This window comes from Engraulis encrasicolus, chromosome 18, assembly GCF_034702125.1.
Source record: "Engraulis encrasicolus isolate BLACKSEA-1 chromosome 18, IST_EnEncr_1.0, whole genome shotgun sequence".
NCBI lineage: Eukaryota > Metazoa > Chordata > Actinopteri > Clupeiformes > Engraulidae > Engraulis > Engraulis encrasicolus.
In genome coordinates this window covers 19,989,753-20,007,211 of record NC_085874.1, presented here as the reverse complement: position 1 = coordinate 20,007,211, position 17,459 = coordinate 19,989,753, and the positions used below count along the sequence as shown (strand labels likewise).

The 17,459-nt window shown below is 42.3% G+C and overlaps 19 non-coding genes across 19 annotated transcripts; all 19 read right to left on the bottom strand.

The window, feature by feature from the left end:
• Positions 1-126: 126 nt before the first annotated feature.
• LOC134469626 (U4 spliceosomal RNA) lies at positions 127-266 on the bottom strand. The gene has a single exon (XR_010039090.1). It is a non-coding gene; the product is annotated as a U4 spliceosomal RNA (small nuclear RNA).
• A 1,225-nt stretch (positions 267-1,491) lies between these two features.
• LOC134469618 (U4 spliceosomal RNA) lies at positions 1,492-1,631 on the bottom strand. Its single transcript, XR_010039083.1, has one exon. It is a non-coding gene; the product is annotated as a U4 spliceosomal RNA (small nuclear RNA).
• A 694-nt stretch (positions 1,632-2,325) lies between these two features.
• LOC134469594 (U4 spliceosomal RNA) lies at positions 2,326-2,465 on the bottom strand. The gene has a single exon (XR_010039059.1). It is a non-coding gene; the product is annotated as a U4 spliceosomal RNA (small nuclear RNA).
• Positions 2,466-2,905: 440 nt separating this feature from the next.
• Positions 2,906-3,045, bottom strand: LOC134469593 (U4 spliceosomal RNA). Its single transcript, XR_010039058.1, has one exon. It is a non-coding gene; the product is annotated as a U4 spliceosomal RNA (small nuclear RNA).
• A 440-nt stretch (positions 3,046-3,485) lies between these two features.
• LOC134469613 (U4 spliceosomal RNA) lies at positions 3,486-3,625 on the bottom strand. The gene has a single exon (XR_010039078.1). It is a non-coding gene; the product is annotated as a U4 spliceosomal RNA (small nuclear RNA).
• Positions 3,626-6,075: 2,450 nt separating this feature from the next.
• On the bottom strand, positions 6,076-6,215 carry LOC134469606 (U4 spliceosomal RNA). The gene has a single exon (XR_010039071.1). It is a non-coding gene; the product is annotated as a U4 spliceosomal RNA (small nuclear RNA).
• A 440-nt stretch (positions 6,216-6,655) lies between these two features.
• On the bottom strand, positions 6,656-6,795 carry LOC134469622 (U4 spliceosomal RNA). Its single transcript, XR_010039087.1, has one exon. It is a non-coding gene; the product is annotated as a U4 spliceosomal RNA (small nuclear RNA).
• Positions 6,796-7,489: 694 nt separating this feature from the next.
• LOC134469592 (U4 spliceosomal RNA) lies at positions 7,490-7,629 on the bottom strand. Its single transcript, XR_010039057.1, has one exon. It is a non-coding gene; the product is annotated as a U4 spliceosomal RNA (small nuclear RNA).
• Positions 7,630-8,069: 440 nt separating this feature from the next.
• Positions 8,070-8,209, bottom strand: LOC134469591 (U4 spliceosomal RNA). Its single transcript, XR_010039056.1, has one exon. It is a non-coding gene; the product is annotated as a U4 spliceosomal RNA (small nuclear RNA).
• Positions 8,210-8,917: 708 nt separating this feature from the next.
• Positions 8,918-9,057, bottom strand: LOC134469590 (U4 spliceosomal RNA). The gene has a single exon (XR_010039055.1). It is a non-coding gene; the product is annotated as a U4 spliceosomal RNA (small nuclear RNA).
• Positions 9,058-9,497: 440 nt separating this feature from the next.
• Positions 9,498-9,637, bottom strand: LOC134469588 (U4 spliceosomal RNA). The gene has a single exon (XR_010039054.1). It is a non-coding gene; the product is annotated as a U4 spliceosomal RNA (small nuclear RNA).
• Positions 9,638-12,169: 2,532 nt separating this feature from the next.
• LOC134469624 (U4 spliceosomal RNA) lies at positions 12,170-12,310 on the bottom strand. Its single transcript, XR_010039089.1, has one exon. It is a non-coding gene; the product is annotated as a U4 spliceosomal RNA (small nuclear RNA).
• Positions 12,311-12,750: 440 nt separating this feature from the next.
• On the bottom strand, positions 12,751-12,890 carry LOC134469587 (U4 spliceosomal RNA). The gene has a single exon (XR_010039053.1). It is a non-coding gene; the product is annotated as a U4 spliceosomal RNA (small nuclear RNA).
• A 694-nt stretch (positions 12,891-13,584) lies between these two features.
• On the bottom strand, positions 13,585-13,724 carry LOC134469585 (U4 spliceosomal RNA). Its single transcript, XR_010039051.1, has one exon. It is a non-coding gene; the product is annotated as a U4 spliceosomal RNA (small nuclear RNA).
• A 440-nt stretch (positions 13,725-14,164) lies between these two features.
• On the bottom strand, positions 14,165-14,304 carry LOC134469584 (U4 spliceosomal RNA). The gene has a single exon (XR_010039050.1). It is a non-coding gene; the product is annotated as a U4 spliceosomal RNA (small nuclear RNA).
• Positions 14,305-14,998: 694 nt separating this feature from the next.
• On the bottom strand, positions 14,999-15,138 carry LOC134469583 (U4 spliceosomal RNA). The gene has a single exon (XR_010039049.1). It is a non-coding gene; the product is annotated as a U4 spliceosomal RNA (small nuclear RNA).
• A 440-nt stretch (positions 15,139-15,578) lies between these two features.
• Positions 15,579-15,718, bottom strand: LOC134469582 (U4 spliceosomal RNA). Its single transcript, XR_010039048.1, has one exon. It is a non-coding gene; the product is annotated as a U4 spliceosomal RNA (small nuclear RNA).
• Positions 15,719-16,412: 694 nt separating this feature from the next.
• LOC134469581 (U4 spliceosomal RNA) lies at positions 16,413-16,552 on the bottom strand. Its single transcript, XR_010039047.1, has one exon. It is a non-coding gene; the product is annotated as a U4 spliceosomal RNA (small nuclear RNA).
• A 440-nt stretch (positions 16,553-16,992) lies between these two features.
• LOC134469580 (U4 spliceosomal RNA) lies at positions 16,993-17,132 on the bottom strand. The gene has a single exon (XR_010039046.1). It is a non-coding gene; the product is annotated as a U4 spliceosomal RNA (small nuclear RNA).
• Positions 17,133-17,459: the final 327 nt, after the last annotated feature.

The window sequence follows — 17,459 nt, the reverse complement described above, 5'->3', positions numbered from 1 at the left end:
TCGGAAGCATTTAAGGTAACCAACCAATGGGGGAGCTCTATGCTCTAGGGGGACCAGGTGTTCACTAATTGGGGTTTATATAAAGGCACTGTGGATGTGTTTGTTTTGTAAGTTTGAAGAAGGCCAGACGGCCGAAACGTCACTTCACCATTAAAACATGGAGCAGAGTGTGCGGCATTCTTTTCTTTTTCTTTAAAGTTTTCAACTAGCAATAATCGCGCCTCGGATAAACCTCATAGGCTACGATACTGCCACTGCGCAAGAATGCCTGACTAGGCAACAACTACTATGACCGGGCCTCAGAAGCCATTACCACTAAGATGGCGAGTACTCAAAAGTTCCTGTAAAAGTAGGCGGAGAAAGAGTATACTTCACGAGTCAGGGTGTGGCTAGTTCAGCTGTGGGTGACTAAAGAGTAAGATACTCAAGAAAACTAATTAGGGTTAGGAATTCAATCCAGTTAAGGAGAGTCACACAGACTTTGGTGAATCTCTTTGTCTTGGTCTCTAATCATCAGCTTTCAAACATCAAAAGACATTAATTAGTCCAAGGTTGCTGTCATTTGAAAACCGCCAAGTTGCAATACTCATCCATACTTGGAAAGCCAGTAGAGATTTGTGTATGTCAGAAGCATACTCTGAACATCAAATCACTTACTACGAGGTGCTTCAACAATCATCAGTAACTTCTCTTAAAGGCCAACTTCCGATAAAACTCAGTTTTACTCACTCCTTTCGAAGATCGGACGGTCACCCCAAGTTAAACTCACTTGCAAGGCTCTCATAGCGGTGCGTCAACTCTCCTGGCTGTGTTTCCCGGTGTTTCCCAATTTACATCAATAATGCAGAGAAACGAGCGAATCACGAAAGCCTTTCTGTGTTTCGTCACGTCGAAAGAAGGCGTTGCCCACAAAGGTTTATATCGACCCATTTATCTAAAAACATGTCGAGTAATTTTTTTCTGCTTGTTTTCAAAACAAGCAACGTCTGGTGGTCCGAAACATAGCTTAGCTTAGCTATCAGCTGGTTGCTACTCTCAGGTACACACACAGCACAAAGCCTCATGCATAAAGCCTGCTCACTCCGGTTGCTCCGTGCCTACAGCTCGCCTAGGGGTCGCTGTCGAAAGAGCACAGCCCTGAATGGAGCCTGCACGCCTCCGTTGGCGCCCCTATAGTGCAGTACCATCCGGGGAAGTGGCGACTCTGTTTCCCATTACATTCTCTCCCAAGGCTGGAGGACTGAGCCAATCAGAGACGCGTTTCTTTGAGAGCAGGAGGAGTGAGCCAATCAGAGACGCATTTCCACGAGAAACACGGAACACTCTCTCGTTTCTCCACAAGCCACCTTGCCAGCTTGCAAAAACGTCTTGAAACAAAGCAACCAGAACGTTTTTTAAAACAGGACCAACGCGTAACACATTCAACAACAATTGGGAACACGGCAATATTAATTAAATTACGTTGAGAGGCGATCTTTAACAATCACACTGCCTCCTGAGAGACAATCAAAAATTGCCATTGCCGACTATATTTCAAGTCGTCAAGGCAGGAATTGGTTAAAGTTTTCAACTAGCAATAATCGCGCCTCGGATAAACCTCATAGGCTACGATACTGCCACTGCGCAAGAATGCCTGTCTAGACAAAATATACAGTGACCCGGCCTCAGAAGCCATCACCACTAAGATGGCGAGTACTCAAAAGTTCCTGTAGGCGGAGAATGAGTATACTTCACAGCTCAGGGTGTGGCCTGTTAGACCAAACATCTAGTAGAGTAAGACACGTGAAGCCCATACTTTTCCTGCTTCCATGTGATGTCATATGAATGTCTCTTTAGGAGACCTTCGGTTAGTAGAGCTTTAGAGAATTTAGGTGGAGAATAAATGGAGTTTCCTTAGTGCTGTAGATGGCGCAATTGCACATCTTATTCCGGCCGTCACCAAACGCCACATACAGAGAAGAAGGAGGAGACAACGCCCTCTCGGGAAACCTTACTTGAGCACACTCATTTGGATTGGGTAGGCGGGGTTTGGGGTATCTCATTCTACTAGATATTTGGTTAATGTACGGCTGACTAAAAAGTAGGATACTCAAGGGAAAAAATGATAGTAAGGAATTTAATCCAGATAAGGAGAGCAAAACAGACTTTAGAAAATTAGTTTGTCTTGGTGTCTAATCATCAGCATTCAAACAGCAAAAAACATTGACAAACCCCAAGGAGTTTCCATTAGAGAACCGAGTTGCCAAGAGCATGCTCTTAGCCTCAAATCGCCTACTGCAAATGTCCATTCGCCATCATCAATACCTTTGTTTAACAATCACACTGTCTCCTGAGAGACAATCAAAAATTGCCATTGCCGACTATATTTCAAGTCGTCAAGGCGGGAATTGGTTAAAGTTTTCAACTAGCAATAATCGCGCCTCGGATAAACCTCATAGGCTACGATACTGCCACTGCGCAAGAATGCCTGACTAGGCAACAACTACTATGACCGGGCCTCAGAAGCCATTACCACTAAGATGGCGAGTACTCAAAAGTTCCTGTAAAAGTAGGCGGAGAAAGAGTATACTTCACGAGTCAGGGTGTGGCTAGTTCAGCTGTGGGTGACTAAAGAGTAAGATACTCAAGAAAACTAATTAGGGTTAGGAATTCAATCCAGTTAAGGAGAGTCACACAGACTTTGGTGAATCTCTTTGTCTTGGTCTCTAATCATCAGCTTTCAAACATCAAAAGACATTAATTAGTCCAAGGTTGCTGTCATTTGAAAACCGCCAAGTTGCAATACTCATCCATACTTGGAAAGCCAGTAGAGATTTGTGTATGTCAGAAGCATACTCTGAACATCAAATCACTTACTACGAGGTGCTTCAACAATCATCAGTAACTTCTCTTAACAATCAAACTGTCTCCTGAGAGACAATCAAAAATTGCCATTGCCGACTATATTTCAAGTCGTCAAGGCGGGAATTGGTTAAAGTTTTCAACTAGCAATAATCGCGCCTCGGATAAACCTCATAGGCTACGATACTGCCACTGCGCAAGAATGCCTGACTAGACAACAACTACTATGACCGTGCCTCAGAAGCCATTACCACTAAAATGGCGAGTACTCAAAAGTTCCTGTAAAAGTAGGCGGAGAAAGAGTATACTTCACGAGTCAGGGTGTGGCTAGTTCAGCTGTGGGTGACTAAAGAGTAAGATACTCGAGAAAACTAATTAGGATTAGGAATTCAATCCAGTTAAGGAGAGTCACACAGGCTTTGGTGAATCTCTTTGTCTTGGTCTCTAATCATCAGCTTTCAAACATCAAAAGACATTAATTAGTCCAAGGTTGCTGTCATTTGAAAACCGCCAAGTTGCAATACTCATCCATACTTGGAAAGCCAGTAGAGATTTGTGTATGTCAGAAGCATACTCTGAACATCAAATCACTTACTACGAGGTGCTTCAACAAACATCTGTAACTTCTCTTAACAATCAAACTGTCTCCTGAGAGACAATCAAAAATTGCCATTGCCGACTATATTTCAAGTCGTCAAAGCGGGAATTGGTTAAAGTTTTCAACTAGCAATAATCGCGCCTCGGATAAACCTCATAGGCTACGATACTGCCACTGCGCAAGAATGCCTGTCTAGACAAAATATACAGTGACCCGGCCTCAGAAGCCATCACCACTAAGATGGCGAGTACTCAAAAGTTCCTGTAAAAGTAGGCGGAGAATGAGTATACTTCACAGCTCAGGGTGTGGCCTGTTAGACCAAACATCTAGTAGAGTAAGACACGTGAAGCCCATACTTTTCCTGCTTCCATGTGATGTCATATCGTCGGCTTGCTACCAAAACCGCCTAAGTCCGAATTTGGTCGAAATGAGATTTTTGCATAAACTTACTCCCCTACCACAGCTGCATCATCCTGCCTTTCTGCCAGGGTCATTGATCAATCGCAACAGTCACCAGAGTCAAAAATCTGTATTTATAAATTCACACACTGCCTATGAGAAAATGAATGACCAGGGACGTAGCTATAGGGAGGACAAGGAGGGCATTTGCCTGTAGGCCTAGGGCCCTCCTGCAGGTGGCAGGGGTAGGGGCCCTATTTATTCATCCTGGGGCCCTGTGCACAATTGTTCTGCCAATGTTAATGACTTGGGTAACTTGACTTAGCCATTTTTGATGCAAGAAGCAGTTTATTTACATCTGTTAAGAGTTTCTCTCTCTCTCTCTCTCTCTCTCTCTCTCTCTCTCTCTCTCTCTCTCTCTCTCTCTCTCTCTCTCTCTCTCCAAAGACAATGGCCATGTTTCAAAACTTCATCCTTAGACATCTTTCTCAGATAATCTTGTTACCACACAATGGTTGTAGCCTTACATTAATTAATGGTTGAGGCCTTAAAACGAATTGAGCAATCATCAATCATGTGTTTTAATTGATGTTTAAACAGGTTGATAGAAGACTGCCATAGATTACATCCTCTTATAAACAATGTGTTATGTCTTACAATTATGTGATATTTAATAAAATAGATTTTGAACAACGTTGGGATGATGTCACTAGTGCAATACATTATAGCATACACATCAGGATCACCGACTCCAATGTGTAAAGTATCCAGTAGTGGTTCTATACCATATTCTGAATGCCACACTTGTGGTGTTGAAGTGGGAGGGGCACAGTTCTATGACCAGGTTACCTCGGTCATGGGCAAGGTTGGGAGGGTGGGGCAGTTCTATGAGCATGGAAAATAGCAGAAGTTAACCAAAGATGATAAACAAGGAGGAGACAGTTCGTGAGGAGGTACAAGGACCAAAGAAGTGCCCCACCCCGTCATCCTCCTCCATGACTGATGGGACCTCAACATGGAGATTTGATGCCACTGCACAGCCTTTTCTGTGTGGCACTGCAATCTGAATCTGTCCTGTTATGAGCAGTGAATGTATTACCATTGTGGCAATTGCTCTCGCACAATGACAAAAATAGTTTTACTTTGGATGAGAATGTAAATAATGTTTTTATTTAAAGCTAATATGATTGAAAGTGCTAGAAAGTAAAATAAATCTGTGAAAGTCTGTTGGTAGACATGAGATTTACCAGCATGCTAGGTTGTTACAAGGTCTACAAAAATATTTCTATCATTCACCGTTTCCAGGATTAAAATTTGGAATAAAAATAAAAAAGAATAGTATAACTATCAACATGATGTGCAGTGCATTGTTCTTGTTGTGCTGCATCAAATAATTTATTTTAAAGTGTTTTGTTTTCCTTAGGAGCCATTTCATGTTTGACTTGCAGCTTTACTCAAAATAAATAAATAAAATAAATTAACATCTGTTTGTAGTGGACCAATGACACAGACAGGATGACAGGATGATGCAGATGTGGTAGGGGAGTAAAGTTCTGCAAAAATCTCCTTTGCCCAAAATTATTAGGGGGGACTCACAATTGCTCTTTGCCCAGGGTCTCAGATTTCCTAGAACTGCCACTGATGTTTGGCGCCCCCTTTGGCGCCTAGTTTTTCCCTGTTTTCCGAAAAACCCAAAATCGGACTTAGGCGGTTTTGGTAGCAAGCCGACGATATGAATGTCTCTTTAGGAGACCTTCGGTTAGTAGCGCTTTAGAGAATTTAGGTGGAGAATAAATGGAGTTTCCTTAGTGCTGTAGATGGCGCAATTGCACATCTTATTCCGGCCGTCACCAAACGCCACATACAGAGAAGAAGGAGGAGACAACGCCCTCTCGGGAAACCTTACTTGAGCACACTCATTTGGATTGGGTAGGCGGGGTTTGGGGTATCTCATTCTACTAGATATTTGGTTAATGTACGGCTGACTAAAAAGTAGGATACTCAAGGGAAAAAATGATAGTAAGGAATTTAATCCAGATAAGGAGAGCAAAACAGACTTTAGAAAATTAGTTTGTCTTGGTGTCTAATCATCAGCTTTCAAACAGCAAAAAACATTGACAAACCCCAAGGAGTTTCCATTAGAGAACCGAGTTGCCAAGAGCATGCTCTTAGCCTCAAATCGCCTACTGCAAATGTCCATTCGCCATCATCAATACCTTTGTTTAACAATCACACTGTCTCCTGAGAGACAATCAAAAATTGCCATTGCCGACTATATTTCAAGTCGTCAAGGCGGGAATTGGTTAAAGTTTTCAACTAGCAATGATCGCGCCTCGGATAAACCTCATAGGCTACGATACTGCCACTGCGCAAGAATGCCTGACTAGGCAACAACTACTATGACCGGGCCTCAGAAGCCATTACCACTAAGATGGCGAGTACTCAAAAGTTCCTGTAAAAGTAGGCGGAGAAAGAGTATACTTCACGAGTCAGGGTGTGGCTAGTTCAGCTGTGGGTGACTAAAGAGTAAGATACTCAAGAAAACTAATTAGGGTTAGGAATTCAATCCAGTTAAGGAGAGTCACACAGACTTTGGTGAATCTCTTTGTCTTGGTCTCTAATCATCAGCTTTCAAACATCAAAAGACATTAATTAGTCCAAGGTTGCTGTCATTTGAAAACCGCCAAGTTGCAATACTCATCCATACTTGGAAAGCCAGTAGAGATTTGTGTATGTCAGAAGCATACTCTGAACATCAAATCACTTACTACGAGGTGCTTCAACAATCATCAGTAACTTCTTTTAACAATAAAACTGTCTCCTGAGAGACAATCAAAAATTGCCATTGCCGACTATATTTCAAGTCGTCAAGGCGGGAATTGGTTAAAGTTTTCAACTAGCAATAATCACGCCTCGGATAAACCTCATACGCTATGATACTGCCACTGAGCAAGAATACCTGACTAGACAACAACTACTATGACCGGGCCTCAGAAGCCATTACCACTAAGATGGCGAGTACTCAAAAGTTCCTGTAGGCGGAGAATGAGTATACTTCACAGCTCAGGGTGTGGCCTGTTAGACCAAACATCTAGTAGAGTAAGACACGTGAAGCCCATACTTTTCCTGCTTCCATGTGATGTCATATGAATGTCTCTTTAGGAGACCTTCGGTTAGTAGAGCTTTAGAGAATTTAGGTGGAGAATAAATGGAGTTTCCTTAGTGCTGTAGATGGCGCAATTGCACATCTTATTCCGGCCGTCACCAAACGCCACATACAGAGAAGAAGGAGGAGACAACGCCCTCTCGGGAAACCTTACTTGAGCACACTCATTTGGATTGGGTAGGCGGGGTTTGGGGTATCTCATTCTACTAGATATTTGGTTAATGTACGGCTGACTAAAAAGTAGGATACTCAAGGGAAAAAATGATAGTAAGGAATTTAATCCAGATAAGGAGAGCAAAACAGACTTTAGAAAATTAGTTTGTCTTGGTGTCTAATCATCAGCTTTCAAACAGCAAAAAACATTGACAAACCCCAAGGAGTTTCCATTAGAGAACCGAGTTGCCAAGAGCATGCTCTTAGCCTCAAATCGCCTACTGCAAATGTCCATTCGCCATCATCAATACCTTTGTTTAACAATCTCACTGTCTCCTGAGAGACAATCAAAAATTGCCATTGCCGACTATATTTCAAGTCGTCAAGGCGGGAATTGGTTAAAGTTTTCAACTAGCAATAATCGCGCCTCGGATAAACCTCATAGGCTACGATACTGCCACTGCGCAAGAATGCCTGACTAGGCAACAACTACTATGACCGGGCCTCAGAAGCCATTACCACTAAGATGGCGAGTACTCAAAAGTTCCTGTAAAAGTAGGCGGAGAAAGAGTATACTTCACGAGTCAGGGTGTGGCTAGTTCAGCTGTGGGTGACTAAAGAGTAAGATACTCAAGAAAACTAATTAGGGTTAGGAATTCAATCCAGTTAAGGAGAGTCACACAGACTTTGGTGAATCTCTTTGTCTTGGTCTCTAATCATCAGCTTTCAAACATCAAAAGACATTAATTAGTCCAAGGTTGCTGTCATTTGAAAACCGCCAAGTTGCAATACTCATCCATACTTGGAAAGCCAGTAGAGATTTGTGTATGTCAGAAGCATACTCTGAACATCAAATCACTTACTACGAGGTGCTTCAACAATCATCAGTAACTTCTCTTAACAATCACACTGTCTCCTGAGAGACAATCAAAAATTGCCATTGCCGACTATATTTCAAGTCGTCAAGGCGGGAATTGGTTAAAGTTTTCAACTAGCAATAATCGCGCCTCGGATAAACCTCATAGGCTACGATACTGCCACTGCGCAAGAATGCCTGACTAGACAACAACTACTATGACCGGGCCTCAGAAGCCATTACCACTAAGATGGCGAGTACTCAAAAGTTCCTGTAGGCGGAGAATGAGTATACTTCACAGCTCAGGGTGTGGCCTGTTAGACCAAACATCTAGTAGAGTAAGACACGTGAAGCCCATACTTTTCCTGCTTCCATGTGATGTCATATGAATGTCTCTTTAGGAGACCTTCGGTTAGTAGAGCTTTAGAGAATTTAGGTGGAGAATAAATGGAGTTTCCTTAGTGCTGTAGATGGCGCAATTGCACATCTTATTCCGGCCGTCACCAAACGCCACATACAGAGAAGAAGGAGGAGACAACGCCCTCTCGGGAAACCTTACTTGAGCACACTCATTTGGATTGGGTAGGCGGGGTTTGGGGTATCTCATTCTACTAGATATTTGGTTAATGTACGGCTGACTAAAAAGTAGGATACTCAAGGGAAAAAATGATAGTAAGGAATTTAATCCAGATAAGGAGAGCAAAACAGACTTTAGAAAATTAGTTTGTCTTGGTGTCTAATCATCAGCTTTCAAACAGCAAAAAACATTGACAAACCCCAAGGAGTTTCCATTAGAGAACCGAGTTTGCATGCTCTTAGCCTCAAATAGCCTCAAATAGCCTCAAATCGCCTACTGCAAATGTCCATTCGCCATCATCAATACCTTTGTTTAACAATCACACTGTCTCCTGAGAGACAATCAAAAATTGCCATTGCCGACTATATTTCAAGTCGTCAAGGCGGGAATTGGTTAAAGTTTTCAACTAGCAATAATCGCGCCTCGGATAAACCTCATAGGCTACGATACTGCCACTGCGCAAGAATGCCTGACTAGGCAACAACTACTATGACCGGGCCTCAGAAGCCATTACCACTAAGATGGCGAGTACTCAAAAGTTCCTGTAAAAGTAGGCGGAGAAAGAGTATACTTCACGAGTCAGGGTGTGGCTAGTTCAGCTGTGGGTGACTAAAGAGTAAGATACTCAAGAAAACTAATTAGGGTTAGGAATTCAATCCAGTTAAGGAGAGTCACACAGACTTTGGTGAATCTCTTTGTCTTGGTCTCTAATCATCAGCTTTCAAACATCAAAAGACATTAATTAGTCCAAGGTTGCTGTCATTTGAAAACCGCCAAGTTGCAATACTCATCCATACTTGGAAAGCCAGTAGAGATTTGTGTATGTCAGAAGCATACTCTGAACATCAAATCACTTACTACGAGGTGCTTCAACAATCATCAGTAACTTCTCTTAACAATCAAACTGTCTCCTGAGAGACAATCAAAAATTGCCATTGCCGACTATATTTCAAGTCGTCAAGGCGGGAATTGGTTAAAGTTTTCAACTAGCAATAATCGCGCCTCGGATAAACCTCATAGGCTACGATACTGCCACTGCGCAAGAATGCCTGACTAGGCAAAATATACAGTGAGCTGGCCTCAGAAGCCATCACCACTAAGATGGCGAGTACTCAAAAGTTCCTGTAGGCGGAGAATGAGTATACTTCACAGCTCAGGGTGTGGCCTGTTAGACCAAACATCTAGTAGAGTAAGACACGTGAAGCCCATACTTTTCCTGCTTCCATGTGATGTCATATGAATGTCTCTTTAGGAGACCTTCGGTTAGTAGAGCTTTAGAGAATTTAGGTGGAGAATAAATGGAGTTTCCTTAGTGCTGTAGATGGCGCAATTGCACATCTTATTCCGGCCGTCACCAAACGCCACATACAGAGAAGAAGGAGGAGACAACGCCCTCTCGGGAAACCTTACTTGAGCACACTCATTTGGATTGGGTAGGCGGGGTTTGGGGTATCTCATTCTACTAGATATTTGGTTAATGTACGGCTGACTAAAAAGTAGGATACTCAAGGGAAAAAATGATAGTAAGGAATTTAATCCAGATAAGGAGAGCAAAACAGACTTTAGAAAATTAGTTTGTCTTGGTGTCTAATCATCAGCTTTCAAACAGCAAAAAACATTGACAAACCCCAAGGAGTTTCCATTAGAGAACCGAGTTGCCAAGAGCATGCTCTTAGCCTCAAATCGCCTACTGCAAATGTCCATTCGCCATCATCAATACCTTTGTTTAACAATCACACTGTCTCCTGAGAGACAATCAAAAATTGCCATTGCCGACTATATCGTCGGCTTGCTACCAAAACCGCCTAAGTCCGAATTTGGTCGAAATGAGATTTATGCATAAACTTACTCCCCTACCACAACTGCATCACCCTGCCTTTCTGCCAGGGTCATTGATCAATCACAACAGTAACCAGAGTCAAAAATCTGTATGTATAAAGTCATACACTGCCTATGAGAAAATGAATGACCAGGGACGTAGCTATAGGGAGGACAAGGAGGGCATTTGCCTGTAGGCCTAGGGCCCTCCTGCAGGTGGCAGGGGTAGGGGCCCTATTATGATCTTGGCAGGTGGTATGGGGGCCCTATCTATTCATCCTGGGGCCCTGTGCACAATTATTCTGCCAATGTGAATGACTTGGGTAACTTGACTTAGCCATTTTTGATGCAAGAAACAGTTTATTTACATCTGTTAAGAGTCTCTCTCTCTCTCTCTCTCTCTCTCTCTCTCTCTCTCTCTCTCTCTCTCTCTCTCTCTCTCTCTCTCTCTCTCTTCAAAGACAATGGCCATGTTTCAAAACTTCATCCTTAGACATCTGTCTGAGATAATCTGGTTAACACACAATGGTTGTAGCCTTACATTAATTTAAGATTATAGCCTTAAATAGAATTGAGCAATTATTAATCATGTGCTTTATTTGATATTATCACAGGTGTACAAAAGACTGCCATGGGCTCCATCCTCTTATGACAATCTGTTTTTTTCATACATATATCTAATATTTTATAATGTAGATCTTGAAAAGCATTGGGTTGATATCACTAGTGCAATACATTATTGCATACACAGTAGGATAACTAACTCCAATGTGTAAAGGATCCAGTAGTGGTTCTATACCATATTCTGAATGCCACGGTCATGGTGTTGAAGTGGGCGGGGCACAGTTCTATGACCAGGTTACCTCGGTCATGGGTAAGGTTGGGAGGGTGGGGCAGTTCTATGAGCATGGAAAATAGCAGAAGTGAATCAAAGATGATACACAAGGAGGAGACAGTTCGTGAGGAGGTACAAGGACCAAAAGAAGTGCCCCACCCCTTCATCCTCCTCCATGACTGATGGGACCTCAACATGGAGATTGGAGGCCACTGCATGGCTTACTCTGAGTGGTACTGCAATCTGATGAGAATGTAAATAATGATTTAATTGAAAACTAATATGACTGAAAGTGTCCGAAAGTAAAAGAAATCTGTGAAAATCTGTTGGTAGACATGAGATTTACCAGCATACTAGATTGTTACAAGGTCTACAAAAATATTTCAATTATTCACCATTTCCAGGATTAAAGTTTTTTTTCCATTATTTTGAGTAATTACTACTTTTTGGGAATGCACGCACCAAGCAATACACAGGTGTTAAGTGCAGGTGCAGACGCCGACCTTTGTTGGTCTTTTGTCATTCAGGATTAAAGTTTGGAATAAAAATAAAAAAGAATAGTATAACTATCAAAATAATATGCAGTGCATTGTTCTTGTTGTGCTGCATCAAATAATTTATTTTAAAGTGTTTTGTTTTCCTTAGGAGCCATTTCATGTTTGACTTGCAGCTTCACTCAAAATAAATAAAGAAAATAAATTAACATCTTAGACAGGTACTGTTTGTAGTGGACCAATGACATAGACAGGATGACAGGATGATGCAGATGTGATAGGGGAGTAAAGTTCTGCAAAGATCTCCTTTGAACAAAATTATTAGGGGGGACTAACAATTGCTCTTTGCCCAGGGTCTAAGATTTCCTAGAACCGCCACTGATGTTTGGCGCCCCCTTTGGCGATTAGTTTTTCCCTGTTTTCCGAAAACCCCAAAATCGGACTTAGGCGGTTTTGGTAGCAAGCCGACGATATTTCAAGTCGTCAAGGCGGGAATTGGTTAAAGTTTTCAACTAGCAATAATCGCGCCTCGGATAAACCTCATAGGCTACGATACTGCCACTGCGCAAGAATGCCTGACTAGGCAACAACTACTATGACCGGGCCTCAGAAGCCATTACCACTAAGATGGCGAGTACTCAAAAGTTCCTGTAAAAGTAGGCGGAGAAAGAGTATACTTCACGAGTCAGGGTGTGGCTAGTTCAGCTGTGGGTGACTAAAGAGTAAGATACTCAAGAAAACTAATTAGGGTTAGGAATTCAATCCAGTTAAGGAGAGTCACACAGACTTTGGTGAATCTCTTTGTCTTGGTCTCTAATCATCAGCTTTCAAACATCAAAAGACATTAATTAGTCCAAGGTTGCTGTCATTTGAAAACCGCCAAGTTGCAATACTCATCCATACTTGGAAAGCCAGTAGAGATTTGTGTATGTCAGAAGCATACTCTGAACATCAAATCACTTACTACGAGGTGCTTCAACAATCATCAGTAACTTCTCTTAACAATCACACTGTCTCCTGAGAGACAATCAAAAATTGCCATTGCCGACTATATTTCAAGTCGTCAAGGCGGGAATTGGTTAAAGTTTTCAACTAGCAATAATCGCGCCTCGGATAAACCTCATAGGCTACGATACTGCCACTGCGCAAGAATGCCTGACTAGGCAAAATATACTATGAGCTGGCCTCAGAAGCCATCACCACTAAGATGGCGAGTACTCAAAAGTTCCTGTAGGCGGAGAATGAGTATACTTCACAGCTCAGGGTGTGGCCTGTTAGACCAAACATCTAGTAGAGTAAGACACGTGAAGCCCATACTTTTCCTGCTTCCATGTGATGTCATATGAATGTCTCTTTAGGAGACCTTCGGTTAGTAGAGCTTTAGAGAATTTAGGTGGAGAATAAATGGAGTTTCCTTAGTGCTGTAGATGGCGCAATTGCACATCTTATTCCGGCCGTCACCAAACGCCACATACAGAGAAGAAGGAGGAGACAACGCCCTCTCGGGAAACCTTACTTGAGCACACTCATTTGGATTGGGTAGGCGGGGTTTGGGGTATCTCATTCTACTAGATATTTGGTTAATGTACGGCTGACTAAAAAGTAGGATACTCAAGGGAAAAAATGATAGTAAGGAATTTAATCCAGATAAGGAGAGCAAAACAGACTTTAGAAAATTAGTTTGTCTTGGTGTCTAATCATCAGCTTTCAAACAGCAAAAAACATTGACAAACCCCAAGGAGTTTCCATTAGAGAACCGAGTTGCCAAGAGCATGCTCTTAGCCTCAAATCGCCTACTGCAAATGTCCATTCGCCATCATCAATACCTTTGTTTAACAATCACACTGTCTCCTGAGAGACAATCAAAAATTGCCATTGCCGACTATATTTCAAGTCGTCAAGGCGGGAATTGGTTAAAGTTTTCAACTAGCAATAATCGCGCCTCGGATAAACCTCATAGGCTACGATACTGCCACTGCGCAAGAATGCCTGACTAGGCAACAACTACTATGACCGGGCCTCAGAAGCCATTACCACTAAGATGGCGAGTACTCAAAAGTTCCTGTAAAAGTAGGCGGAGAAAGAGTATACTTCACGAGTCAGGGTGTGGCTAGTTCAGCTGTGGGTGACTAAAGAGTAAGATACTCAAGAAAACTAATTAGGGTTAGGAATTCAATCCAGTTAAGGAGAGTCACACAGACTTTGGTGAATCTCTTTGTCTTGGTCTCTAATCATCAGCTTTCAAACATCAAAAGACATTAATTAGTCCAAGGTTGCTGTCATTTGAAAACCGCCAAGTTGCAATACTCATCCATACTTGGAAAGCCAGTAGAGATTTGTGTATGTCAGAAGCATACTCTGAACATCAAATCACTTACTACGAGGTGCTTCAACAATCATCAGTAACTTCTCTTAACAATCACACTGTCTCCTGAGAGACAATCAAAAATTGCCATTGCCGACTATATTTCAAGTCGTCAAGGCGGGAATTGGTTAAAGTTTTCAACTAGCAATAATCGCGCCTCGGATAAACCTCATAGGCTACGATACTGCCACTGCGCAAGAATGCCTGACTAGACAACAACTACTATGAGCTGGCCTCAGAAGCCATCACCACTAAGATGGCGAGTACTCAAAAGTTCCTGTAGGCGGAGAATGAGTATACTTCACAGCTCAGGGTGTGGCCTGTTAGACCAAACATCTAGTAGAGTAAGACACGTGAAGCCCATACTTTTCCTGCTTCCATGTGATGTCATATGAATGTCTCTTTAGGAGACCTTCGGTTAGTAGAGCTTTAGAGAATTTAGGTGGAGAATAAATGGAGTTTCCTTAGTGCTGTAGATGGCGCAATTGCACATCTTATTCCGGCCGTCACCAAACGCCACATACAGAGAAGAAGGAGGAGACAACGCCCTCTCGGGAAACCTTACTTGAGCACACTCATTTGGATTGGGTAGGCGGGGTTTGGGGTATCTCATTCTACTAGATATTTGGTTAATGTACGGCTGACTAAAAAGTAGGATACTCAAGGGAAAAAATGATAGTAAGGAATTTAATCCAGATAAGGAGAGCAAAACAGACTTTAGAAAATTAGTTTGTCTTGGTGTCTAATCATCAGCTTTCAAACAGCAAAAAACATTGACAAACCCCAAGGAGTTTCCATTAGAGAACCGAGTTGCCAAGAGCATGCTCTTAGCCTCAAATCGCCTACTGCAAATGTCCATTCGCCATCATCAATACCTTTGTTTAACAATCACACTGTCTCCTGAGAGACAATCAAAAATTGCCATTGCCGACTATATTTCAAGTCGTCAAGGCGGGAATTGGTTAAAGTTTTCAACTAGCAATAATCGCGCCTCGGATAAACCTCATAGGCTACGATACTGCCACTGCGCAAGAATGCCTGACTAGGCAACAACTACTATGACCGGGCCTCAGAAGCCATTACCACTAAGATGGCGAGTACTCAAAAGTTCCTGTAAAAGTAGGCGGAGAAAGAGTAAACTTCACGAGTCAGGGTGTGGCTAGTTCAGCTGTGGGTGACTAAAGAGTAAGATACTCAAGAAAACTAATTAGGGTTAGGAATTCAATCCAGTTAAGGAGAGTCACACAGACTTTGGTGAATCTCTTTGTCTTGGTCTCTAATCATCAGCTTTCAAACATCAAAAGACATTAATTAGTCCAAGGTTGCTGTCATTTGAAAACCGCCAAGTTGCAATACTCATCCATACTTGGAAAGCCAGTAGAGATTTGTGTATGTCAGAAGCATACTCTGAACATCAAATCACTTACTACGAGGTGCTTCAACAATCATCAGTAACTTCTCTTAACAATCACACTGTCTCCTGAGAGACAATCAAAAATTGCCATTGCCGACTATATTTCAAGTCGTCAAGGCGGGAATTGGTTAAAGTTTTCAACTAGCAATAATCGCGCCTCGGATAAACCTCATAGGCTACGATACTGCCACTGCGCAAGAATGCCTGACTAGGCAAAATATACTATGACCGGGCCTCAGAAGCCATCACCACTAAGATGGCGAGTACTCAAAAGTTCCTGTAGGCGGAGAATGAGTATACTTCACAGCTCAGGGTGTGGCCTGTTAGACCAAACATCTAGTAGAGTAAGACACGTGAAGCCCATACTTTTCCTGCTTCCATGTGATGTCATATGAATGTCTCTTTAGGAGACCTTCGGTTAGTAGAGCTTTAGAGAATTTAGGTGGAGAATAAATGGAGTTTCCTTAGTGCTGTAGATGGCGCAATTGCACATCTTATTCCGGCCGTCACCAAACGCCACATACAGAGAAGAAGGAGGAGACAACGCCCTCTCGGGAAACCTTACTTGAGCACACTCATTTGGATTGGGTAGGCGGGGTTTGGGGTATCTCATTCTACTAGATATTTGGTTAATGTACGGCTGACTAAAAAGTAGGATACTCAAGGGAAAAAATGATAGTAAGGAATTTAATCCAGATAAGGAGAGCAAAACAGACTTTAGAAAATTAGTTTGTCTTGGTGTCTAATCATCAGCTTTCAAACAGCAAAAAACATTGACAAACCCCAAGGAGTTTCCATTAGAGAACCGAGTTGCCAAGAGCATGCTCTTAGCCTCAAATCGCCTACTGCAAATGTCCATTCGCCATCATCAATACCTTTGTTTAACAATCACACTGTCTCCTGAGAGACAATCAAAAATTGCCATTGCCGACTATATTTCAAGTCGTCAAGGCGGGAATTGGTTAAAGTTTTCAACTAGCAATAATCGCGCCTCGGATAAACCTCATAGGCTACGATACTGCCACTGCGCAAGAATGCCTGACTAGGCAACAACTACTATGACCGGGCCTCAGAAGCCATTACCACTAAGATGGCGAGTACTCAAAAGTTCCTGTAAAAGTAGGCGGAGAAAGAGTAAACTTCAAGAGTCAGGGTGTGGCTAGTTCAGCTGTGGGTGACTAAAGAGTAAGATACTCAAGAAAACTAATTAGGGTTAGGAATTCAATCCAGTTAAGGAGAGTCACACAGACTTTGGTGAATCTCTTTGTCTTGGTCTCTAATCATCAGCTTTCAAACATCAAAAGACATTAATTAGTCCAAGGTTGCTGTCATTTGAAAACCGCCAAGTTGCAATACTCATCCATACTTGGAAAGCCAGTAGAGATTTGTGTATGTCAGAAGCATACTCTGAACATCAAATCACTTACTACGAGGTGCTTCAACAATCATCAGTAACTTCTCTTAACAATCAGACTGTCTCCTGAGAGACAATCAAAAATTGCCATTGCCGACTATATTTCAAGTCGTCAAGGCGGGAATTGGTTAAAGTTTTCAACTAGCAATAATCGCGCCTCGGATAAACCTCATAGGCTACGATACTGCCACTGCGCAAGAATGCCTGACTAGACAAAATATACAGTGAGCTGGCCTCAGAAGCCATCACCACTAAGATGGCGAGTACTCAAAAGTTCCTGTAGGCGGAGAATGAGTATACTTCACAGCTCAGGGTGTGGCCTGTTAGACCAAACATCTAGTAGAGTAAGACACGTGAAGCCCATACTTTTCCTGCTTCCATGTGATGTCATATGAATGTCTCTTTAGGAGACCTTCGGTTAGTAGAGCTTTAGAGAATTTAGGTGGAGAATAAATGGAGTTTCCTTAGTGCTGTAGATGGCGCAATTGCACATCTTATTCCGGCCGTCACCAAACGCCACATACAGAGA